Source organism: Haliotis rubra, unplaced genomic scaffold (assembly GCF_003918875.1).
Source record: "Haliotis rubra isolate DU_JTF1 unplaced genomic scaffold, ASM391887v1 Scf735, whole genome shotgun sequence".
In the NCBI taxonomy this organism is placed as follows: domain Eukaryota; kingdom Metazoa; phylum Mollusca; class Gastropoda; order Lepetellida; family Haliotidae; genus Haliotis; species Haliotis rubra.
The window spans coordinates 315,188-327,240 of record NW_025767452.1 but is presented as its reverse complement, the minus strand read 5'-3'; positions in this window follow the sequence as shown (position 1 = coordinate 327,240).

Below are 12,053 nucleotides of genomic sequence, written 5' to 3'. Positions count from 1 at the left end.
TATATATCTCACTGGTGGTAATCTTTGCGTTATAAGACCGAGAGTACTGACATTGCTTGTGACTATATATCTCACTGGTGGTAATCTTGGCGTTATAAGACCGAGAGGACTGACCCTGGTTGTGACAATATATCTCACAGGTGGTAATCTTGGCGTTATAAGACCCAGAGTACTGACCCTGGTTGTGACCATATATCTCACTGGTGGTAATCTTTGCGTTATAAGACCGAGAGTTCTGACATTGGTTGTGACAATATATCTCACTGGTGGTAATCTTTGCGTTATAAGGCCGAGAGTACTGACATGGATTGTGACGATATATCTCACTGGTGGTAATCTTTGCGTTATAAGGCCCAGAGTACTGACCCTGGTTGTAACAATATATCTCACTGGTGGTAATCTTTGCGTTATAAGACCGAGAGTACTGACATTGCTTGTTACAATATATCGCACTGGTGGTAATCTTTGCGTTATAAGGTCGAGAGTACTGACATTGGTTGTGACAATATATCTCACTGGTGGTAATCTTTGCGTTATAAGACCGAGAGTACTGACATTGGTTGTGACAATATATCTCACTGGTGGTAATCTTTGCGTTATAAGACCGAGAGTTCTGACATTGGTTGTGACTATATATCTCACTGGTGGTAATCTTTGCGTTATAAGACCGAGAGGACTGACCCTGGTTGTGACAATATATCTCACAGGTGGTAATCTTGGCGTTATAAGACCGAGAGTACTGACCCTGGTTGTGACAATATATCTCACTGGTGGTAATCTTTGCGTTATAAGACCGAGAGTTCTGACATTGGTTGTGACAATATATCTCACTGGTGGTAATCTTTGCGTTATAAGACCGAGAGTACTGACATGGATTGTGACGATATATCTCACTGGTGGTAATCTTGGCGTTATAAGACCCAAGAGTACTGACCCTCGTTGTAACAATATATCTCACTGGTGGTAATCTTTGCGTTATAAGACCGAGAGTACTGACATTGGTTGTTACAATATATCGCACTGGTGGTAATCTTTGCGTTATAAGACCGAGAGTACTGACATTGGTTGTGACAATATATCTCACTGGTGGTAATCTTTGCGTTATAAGACCGAGAGTACTGACATTGATTGTGACGATATATCTCACTGGTGGTAATCTTTGCGTTATAAGGCCCAGAGTACTGACCCTGGTTGTAACAATATATCTCACTGGTGGTAATCTTTGCGTTATAAGACCGAGAGTACTGACATTGCTTGTTACAATATATCGCACTGGTGGTAATCTTTGCGTTATAAGGCCGAGAGTACTGACATTGGTTGTGACAATATATCTCACTGGTGGTAATCTTTGCGTTATAAGACCGAGAGTACTGACATTGGTTGTGACAATATATCTCACTGGTGGTAATCTTTGCGTTATAAGGCCGAGAGTACTGACATTGATTGTGACAATATATCGCACTGGTGGTAATCTTTGCGTTATAAGGCCGAGAGTACTGACATTGGTTGTGACAATATATCTCACTGGTGATAATCTTTGCGTTATAAGACCGAGAGTACTGACATTGATTGTGACGATATATCTCACTGGTGGTAATCTTTGCGTTATAAGGCCCAGAGTACTGACCCTGGTTGTAACAATATATCTCACTGGTGGTAATCTTTGCGTTATAAGACCGAGAGTACTGACATTGCTTGTTACAATATATCGCACTGGTGGTAATCTTTGCGTTATAAGGCCGAGAGTACTGACATTGGTTGTGACAATATATCTCACTGGTGGTAATCTTTGCGTTATAAGACCGAGAGTACTGACATTGGTTGTGACAATATATCTCACTGGTGGTAATCTTTGCGTTATAAGACCGAGAGCTCTGACATTGGTTGTGACTATATATCTCACTGGTGGTAATCTTTACGTTATAACACTGACAGTACCTACATTGGTTGTGACAATATATCTCACTGGTGGTAATCTTTGAGTTATAAGACCGAGAGTACTGACCCAGGTTGTGACTATATATCTCATTGGTGGTAATCTTTGCGTTATAAGACCCAGAGTACTGACGTTGGTTGTGACTATATATCTCACAGGTACCAATCTTTGCGTTATAAGACCGAGAGTACTGACATTGCTTGTTACTATATATCTCACTGGTGGTAAGCTTTGCGTTATAAGACCCAGAGTACTGACCCAGGTTGTGACTATGTAACTCACAGGTGCCAATCTTTGCGTTATAAGACCGAGAGTACTGACGTTGGTTGTGACTATATATCTCACTGGTGGTAAGCTTGGCGTTATAAGACCGAGAGTAATGACATTGCTTGTGACAATATATCTCACTGGTGGTATTCTTTGCGTCATATGACCGAGAGAGACTGACCCTGGTTGTGACAATATATCTCAGTGGTGGTAATCTTTTGCGTTATAAGACCGAGAGTACTGACACTGGTTGTGACAATATATCTCACTGGTGGTAATCTTTGCGTTATAAGACCGAGAGTACTGACATTGGTTGTGACAATATATCTCACTGGTGGTAATCTTTGCGTTATAAGACCGAGAGTACTGACATTGGTTGTGACTATATATCTCACTGGTGGTAATCTTTGCGTTATAAGACCGAGAGAGTACTGACCCTGGTTGTGACAATATATCTCACAGGTGGTAATCTTGGCGTTATAAGACCGAGAGTACTGACCCTGGTTGTGACAATATATCTCACTGGTGGTAATCTTTGCGTTATAAGACCGAGAGTACTGACATTGCTTGTGACTATATATCTCACTGGTGGTAATCTTGGCGTTATAAGACCGAGAGGACTGACCCTGGTTGTGACAATATATCTCACAGGTGGTAATCTTGGCGTTATAAGACCCAGAGTACTGACCCTGGTTGTGACCATATATCTCACTGGTGGTAATCTTTGCGTTATAAGACCGAGAGTTCTGACATTGGTTGTGACAATATATCTCACTGGTGGTAATCTTTGCGTTATAAGGCCGAGAGTACTGACATTGGTTGTGACGATATATCTCACTGGTGGTAATCTTTGCGTTATAAGACCCAGAGTACTGACCCTGGTTGTAACAATATATCTCACTGGTGGTAATCTTTGCGTTATAAGACCGAGAGTACTGACATTGCTTGTTACAATATATCGCACTGGTGGTAATCTTTGCGTTATAAGGTCGAGAGTACTGACATTGGCTTGTTACAATATATCTCACTGGTGGTAATCTTTGCGTTATAAGACCGAGAGTACTGACATTGGTTGTGACAATATATCTCACTGGTGGTAATCTTTGCGTTATAAGACCGAGAGTTCTGACATTGGTTGTGACTATATATCTCACTGGTGGTAATCTTTGCGTTATAAGACCGAGAGGACTGACCCTGGTTGTGACAATATATCTCACAGGTGGTAATCTTGGCGTTATAAGACCGAGAGTACTGACCCTGGTTGTGACAATATATCTCACTGGTGGTAATCTTTGCGTTATAAGACCGAGAGTTCTGACATTGGTTGTGACAATATATCTCACTGGTGGTAATCTTTGCGTTATAAGGCCGAGAGTTCTGACATGGATTGTGACGATATATCTCACTGGTGGTAATCTTTCTTTTGCGTTATAAGACTCACTGGTGGTAAGCTTTGCGTTATAAGACCAAATTACTGAGGACTGACCCTGGTTGTGACAATATATCTCACTTGGTGGTAATCTTGCGTTATAAGACCGAGAGTACTGACCCTGGTTGTGACAATATATCTCACTGGTGGTAATCTTTGCGTTATAAGACCGAGAGTTCTGACATTGGTTGTGACAATATATCTCACTGGTGGTAATCTTTGCGTTATAAGGCCGAGAGTACTGACATTGATTGTGACGATACCGATCTCACTGGTGGTAATCTTGGCGTTATAAGGCCCAGAGTACTGACCCTGGTTGTAACAATATATCTCACTGGTGGTAATCTTTGCGTTATAAGACCGAGAGTACTGACATTGGTTGTTACAATATATCGCACTGGTGGTAATCTTTGCGTTATAAGGCCGAGAGTACTGACATTGGTTGTGACAATATATCTCACTGGTGATAATCTTTGCGTTATAAGACCGAGAGTACTGACATTGATTGTGACGATATATCTCACTGGTGGTAATCTTTGCGTTATAAGGCCCAGAGTACTGACCCTGGTTGTAACAAATATATCTCACTGGTGGTAATCTTTGCGTTATAAGACCGAGAGTACTGACATTGCTTGTTACAATATATCGCACTGGTGGTAATCTTTGCGTTATAAGGCCGAGAGTACTGACATTGGTTGTGACAATATATCTCACTGGTGGTAATCTTTGCGTTATAAGACCGAGAGTACTGACATTGGTTGTGACAATATATCTCACTGGTGGTAATCTTTGCGTTATAAGACCGAGAGTTCTGACATTGGTTGTGACTATATATCTCACTGGTGGTAATCTTTACGTTATAACACTGACAGTACCTACATTGGTTGTGACAATATATCTCACTGGTGGTAATCTTTGAGTTATAAGACCGAGAGTACTGACCCAGGTTGTGACTATATATCTCATTGGTGGTAATCTTTGCGTTATAAGACCCAGAGTACTGACGTTGGTTGTGACTATATATCTCACAGGTACCAATCTTTGCGTTATAAGACCGAGAGTACTGACATTGCTTGTTACTATATATCTCACTGGTGGTAAGCTTTGCGTTATAAGACCCAGAGTACTGACCCAGGTTGTGACTATGTAACTCACAGGTGCCAATCTTTGCGTTATAAGACCGAGAGTACTGACGTTGGTTGTGACTATATATCTCACTGGTGGTAAGCTTGGCGTTATAAGACCGAGAGTAATGACATTGCTTGTGACAATATATCTCACTGGTGGTATTCTTTGCGTCATATGACCGAGAGGACTGACCCTGGTTGTGACAATATATCTCAGTGGTGGTAATCTTTGCGTTATAAGACCGAGAGTACTGACACTGGTTGTGACAATATATCTCACTGGTGGTAATCTTTGCGTTATAAGACCGAGAGTACTGACATTGGTTGTGACAATATATCTCACAGGTGGTAATCTTTGCGTTATAAGACCGAGAGTACTGACATTGGTTGTGACTATATATCTCACTGGTGGTAATCTTTGCGTTATAAGACCGAGAGTACTGACGTTGGTTGTGACTATATATCTCACTGGTGGTAATCTTTGCGTTATAAGACCGAGAGTACTGACATTGCTTGTTACTATATATCTCACTGGTGGTAATCTTTGCGTTATAAGACCGAGAGTACTGACATTGGTTCTGACAATATATCTCACTGGTGGTAATCTTTGCGTTATAAGACCGAGAGTACTGACATTGGTTGTGACGATATATCTCACTGGTGGTAATCTTTGCGTTATAAGACCGAGAGTACTGACGTTGGGTGTGACAATATATCTCACTGGTGGTAATCTTTGCGTTATAAGACCCAGAGTACTGACATTGCTTGTGACAATATATCTCACTGGTGGTAATCTTTGCGTTATAAGACCGAGAGGACTGACCCTGGTTGTGACAATATATCTCACAGGTGGTAATCTTGGCGTTATAAGACCGGGAGTACTGACCCTTGTTGTGACAATATATCTCACTGGTGGTAATCTTTGCGTTATAAGACCGAGAGTTCTGACATTGGTTGTGACAATATATCTCACTGGTGGTAATCTTTGCGTTATAAGACCGAGAGTACTGACATTGCTTGTTACAATATATCTCAGTGGTGGTAATCTTGGCGTTATAAGGCCCAGAGTACTGACCCTGGTTGTAACAATATATCTCACTGGTGGTAATCTTTGCGTTATAAGACCGAGAGTACTGACATTGCTTGTTACAATATATCGCACTGGTGGTAATCTTTGCGTTATAAGGCCGAGAGCACTGACATTGGTTGTGACTATATATCTCACTGGTGGTAATCTTTACGTTATAAGACCCAGAGTACTGACCCTGGTTGTGACTATATATCTCACTGGTGGTAATCTTGGCGTTATAAGACCCAGAGTACTGACCCTGGTTGTGACTATATATCTCACTGGTGGTAATCTTGGCGTTATAAGACCCAGAGTACTGACCCTGGTTGTGACAATATATCTCACAGGTGGTAATCTTTGCGTTATAAGACCGAGAGTACTGACATTGGCATTGTGACAATATATCTCACTGGTGGTAATCTTTGCGTTATAAGACCGATAGTACTGACATTGGCTGTGACAATATATCTCCCTTGTGGTAATCTTTGCGTTATAAGACCGAGAGGACTGACATTGGTTGTGACTATTTACAGTGGACTCTGTATAATCCGACACTCACTGGGACCGGAAAAAATGTCGGATTGTTTGGTTGACTGTCATCTTGTTCACGTTACACCATGAATTCAATCCGTCCATAAACACATTCAAGTCGCCCTCCTCTTCTGCAAGCAACACGATGTCCTCAGCATATGCTAAAACACTCATGCGTTTGTCATCAATCCGCACGCCGACACTGAGACTGTTGGGATATATCAGCAAATCGTTAATATACAGGTTAAATAAAAGTGGAGATAATAAACATCCTTGTCGTAGTTCGTAGTCCGCACTTCACACTATAAAATACGCTGTGCTGAGACCATTTATTCTGACACATGACTGAACGTTATTGTATAGAGACACAATTGCATAGTACATATTCCCAACCATACCCAAGTCGCTTAATGTTTCTCACAGAACACTTCAGTTTGATAAGTGACACCACGCGACCACAAACGCCTGAATATTTACAGACGTGGTATGTATACATTTTTAGTCATGCAGTGACAGCCGTTGCCAAAGGTTATTGACTGCATGGAGTACGATGTAATTATACAATAAGTCATTAAGTGAGTAGAGGACTTGGCTAAAACTGTACAGATTCCATGTCCGTAAATATTCAGGCGTTTGTGGTCGTGTGGTGTCACTTACCAAACTCGATTACAATGCAAGTTTTGCAGCGCACCTGTATAGAAGTTTCACACTATAGAGAAATCGCACGTAAAGAAACGTATTATGCTTGGGCAAACTCTGTCACACGCGTCAACCGCAAACAGCCGGTATTGTGACGACATAATGATGTACTGGAATACGCCGGATCTGGTCGACCTAAAGCAGTTCAAACCGACGCCACACGATGAGTGTTCCGATCTAGTGCTTTGGTAGTGATGCATGAGTAGCATTGTGAATCCCCACATCACAAACAATAATTAACTATACAGAATCGAGGCTGAATGTACTTAAGTAGAGCCCTAACAATGAATACATTACCTCGTTCTCCCAAACAGCTGACTGTACAGCGCACAGCGTATTCAGTGCACGTATAACTCTACTTTTGTCACGACAGCAATGAAATATGAATATGACATTATCAACGTCCATTCCTGCATATGGCGTCGGTGCTCATCTTCAATCAATAAATGAACAGCTCAAGCGTGCATATTAGTCCTAAGCAACCAGTTTGTTGTTGTTCAACGTCTCACTGCAATACCCTCGGTTATCCAGTGGACTGCACCATGTAAATATATACAGTAAACTATGGATATGTCGAATTCAAAGGAACCACTAATTTTAGTTCGCTATAACCGTAGTTCGTTATACGCATTTTGAACATATGAACAGCTAGTGGCCTGGGCCCGTATTCTCGAAAGTCTCCCAGCTAAGACAGATCCAAAGTAGTCATCTCACAAACTGAAAATTCACCTAGGAAATAAACAGGAGTTACTTCCCCTATCAAGTTGGCCTTGACATTGACATTACACGGCAATGTGACTGCAACAAGTGTGTCTATTCATTACAGATAAATTGATCATATAAACTCAAAAAACTCTTCGTAACACATCAAAACTGTGTGCTGTTGTAAATTCAAATGTAATTTAGGCGAATTATGTTGCTTGACAACATCAAAATTGGTGAACAAACAAGAACCACACTATGTTGACTTCCACTAAGATAGACTTAGGACAAGTCAGAACCTATCCTAGTATTTGTCCTAAGTTAGGATATCCTAGCGATATCCTTTCGAGAACAAGGTAGGACACCTATCCTAGACCCTAGGATCAAAGTTAGGATATCCTAGGGCTAGGATCCTTTCGAGAATAGGGGCCCTGGACCAAGAGGACAGTTCGAGATATCCGTCAGTTCGATATAAGCGTGTTCGTCATAAACATAGTATGTAGTGAGTGAGTGAGTGAGTTTGGTTTTACGCCGCTTTTAGCAATATTCCAGCAATATCACGGCGGGGGACACCAGAAATGGGCTTAACACATTGTACCCATGTGGGGAATCGAACCCGGTCTTCGGCGTGACGAGCGAACGCCTTAATCACTAGGCTACCCCACCGCCCCAACATAGCATGTATGTCTAATACAGGATGGACAATATTAGAGAATATATACGACCTGCTGCTTTGTTCTTTAATGTTAAGGGCAGGGTTCGTTTCCTGGAATGGTGGAACATGTTCCAGAAGGGATGAAGTGGAAGAAGAGTATCTATGCAATTGTTGTCAACAGAGTTTATGTTAAGAGTTGAAACATTCATTGTCTGACAATAAAACTAACATGCTCTACTCTTAAACAAATAAACGAACAGAAACAATTGTTTAGTCATGGAATTTGATATTAACAAACTGACATTCAGTAACAGCTGTCAGTGTTGAGTAACATCCCCAGCGTAAATATAACTGTAACATGCAGGACAGTAACATCCCCAACGTAAATATAACTGTAACATGCAGGATAGGCTTTGAAAACTGCCCAGCGTTGGATGTAAATACGTGATTGTGTGTGCGTGAGTGTGTATGTGCGTGCGTTTGTGTGTGTGTGTGTGTGTGTGCGTGCGTGCGTGCGTGCGTGCGTGCGCGCGAGTGTGTGTGTATGTGGTTATGTGAGAGTGTTTGTGTATTTGTATGTAACACTGAGTGTTTGTCTATGAAGATCGCTGTTTCAGGTGTCAAGCATCATGAGCAATAGAGAGAGCGAGAGAGAGAGAGAGAGAGAGAGAGAGAGAGAGAGAGGAGAGGGGGGACTATAAGAGATCTAGGGAAACAGAGAGAGACACAGACGGACAGACAGACAGATAGACAGATAGACAGACAGACAAACAGAGAGAGAGACTCACAGAGAGACACACAGAGACGGGGACTATAAGAGATCTAGAGAGACAGAGAGAGACAGACAGACAGAGACTCACAGAGAGAGGGACTATAAGAGATCTCGAGAGACAGAGACAGACAGACAGACAGAGAGAGAGACAGGGAGAGAGACTCAGACAGAGAGACACACAGAGAGACGGGGACTATAAGAGATCTAGAGAGACAGAGAGAGAGACAGAGAGACTCACAGAGAGAGAGGGAGAGAGAGGGACTATAAGAGATCTAGAGAGACAGAGAGAGAGACAGGGAGAGAGACTCAGACAGAGAGACACACAGAGAGACGGGGACTATAAGAGATCTAGAGAGACAGAGAGAGACAGAGAGACTCACAGAGAGAGAAAGGGAGAGAGAGGGACTATAAGAGATCTAGAGAGACAGAGAGAGAGACAGGGAGAGAGACTCAGACAGAGAGAGACAGAGAGATAAGAGATCTAGAGAGACAGAGAGAGACAGAGAGACTCACAGAGAGAGAAAGGGAGAGAGAGGGACTATAAGAGATCTAGAGAGACAGAGAGAGACAGAGAGACTCACAGAGAGAGAGAGGGAGAGAGAGGGACTATAAGAGATCTAGAGAGACAGAGAGAGACAGACAAAGAGAGCGCGATAGTGAACGGAAGCACACAACTTAACAAGACACAAAATACGAACTCGAACTGTCCTAGCGCTTGTCGAACGTACTTCTTGGTTAGGTCCCGTAAGTTCGACCTTTGGGTTGGTGTAAAAACAAACTGGTCAGTTTGGAGGGGTATGTCGTTTAGGTCGACTTGTTCCACACAATGGGCAGTCAATGTTTTTACAACGGCACAGTTAATGCTAAAATCTGCCAAAATAAGTGAACAAGGACGCTTTTTATTTGTGCATTCATTGGGGCAGTAATTTCCATTCTCTACATGATAAATAATACATATAAATATAGTTGATATATGTTATAATTTTTATTTTTATTTTGTTGTTTAGTAATATTTTAAGAAGATGTGTATACCCTTGTCATAACACGTCGCTTTCTTTCCACAAACGGCATGCAGCCTTTTACAAGATTATTTGATGTATTTTACCATTTAACCTCCCTCTGTACCATCGTAGGTCTTACTTCACCAACAATTCGATGCCAGTTGATCTTGTAACTTACAGACAGGCGGTTGGTGGTATCTATTTGAAATTACATGCTGATGCTTTAGGAAAATTCTACCATTTAAAAATGTTATTTTCATCTCTCAGCTTGTACAATCCGTCCTTTTCAATTTACATAATCATTTTACTCTTATGCTGCGGAGATATCCACCCAAACCCTGGGCCAATATGTAGAGATCTGAAAATTGGTAATCAAACTTCAAGCAACAGAATTAATCAGCCTATTCTTGACTCTGTTCATACATTCATACTGTTTCAAATAGATTCAAATTATTCTAAACTGTTATGTATGCAATTACCATGAACCATTTAACGTAGTTTTGTAGACTTTTTGCTATATTATGCATTTCATGCCTTTGTGGAAATAATTGTTTCTGTACTTTGTTTTAAACTAATTATTGATTGTATAGTATTGTGTTATGTTTGATGGAGCGGCACTTACATATGCCGTTGGCTTATTGTGTCAATCCATATTTATGTTATTTTTATATTTCATGAATAAAATATGTGTAAAATTATATCGTCCACTGTTGAAACTCTTGATCTGCAGTCTTTCCCCTTTTCCTCTTGTTCACGATGTACATATAACCATTTACACATTGGTATCTTCCACCACGAGCCGTAGGAAGAAACTTGTAGTCTAATTGTACATTTGCCACAATGAAGTTGTGGAAATGACGATGAAAACTGTCATTTCCAACATTCTTATAGCAAGCAATGTAAGAAAGTGAATAACTCACTAGTAATCACCATAATCAAAGGCAGTGAGTGAGATTCACTCACTCTCTGGTACACATGCCATATTTCGTTTCCTGAGTGAACTCATTTCACATTTTGTAGAAAGCCAGTGTCTTAATCCCTCAAAACAACACTGATGTCACAACATCAAAGGATTTTCACCCGACTTAAAGGTCGAACTTACGGGACTACCCCTACTTCTTAAGGGTCAGTCACAACACATACAGTCCCTTAGGTCACATGCAACGTAAAACACAACTTTGCAGATTATGATACCTTTCGGTGTGGACTTACCGAAACAAATCGTCAAAAATGCAAATTCAACTTATAAAGTTGAAAAATAACGCGATGAAAAAAAACGCGCGAAATCGGAGTTCAAACGTTTCACTAATTTTCCCCCGACTTTCTGGGGAAAACGGGTTTCAACAGCTGGGCTGCGCTCATAGCACGTGCGCAGTGAAATAGGTTCGCGCAACTTGGAAGCGGGTTGTCCGGTGAATACTCGGTGAAGGCTTTGGTGTGAGCTATTTTTCTAATATTTTGTTGATATCTCACAGGCGCGAGCTTTTTATATGTTATGACAGTAAATAAACTGTTTATATAATTTCATTTGTCTATTTCACCACACGTTCTTCTTACCGAGTCACTTTCTCAGTTCGATACTTAAAAGCAATGTCATTATTTAGCGTTGACAGAATTTCTAACTGTGATATAGATATGTCGTTGTCACAGACAAAACTCAATGTCTTGTTTTATTGACACCTGTGTGTCTGCCTGCCTGTCTGCTAATGACAATATTCAATACACAGCTGCTTTCACTGACCACATGCAATTTGAACTTAACACCAATCAGGCTATACACCATAAACAAATACATTGTTTTATGGCCCGAGTTCTGTCTCTGTCACATTATGTAATTACACAGACAGGTAGTCGTGATACTTGAA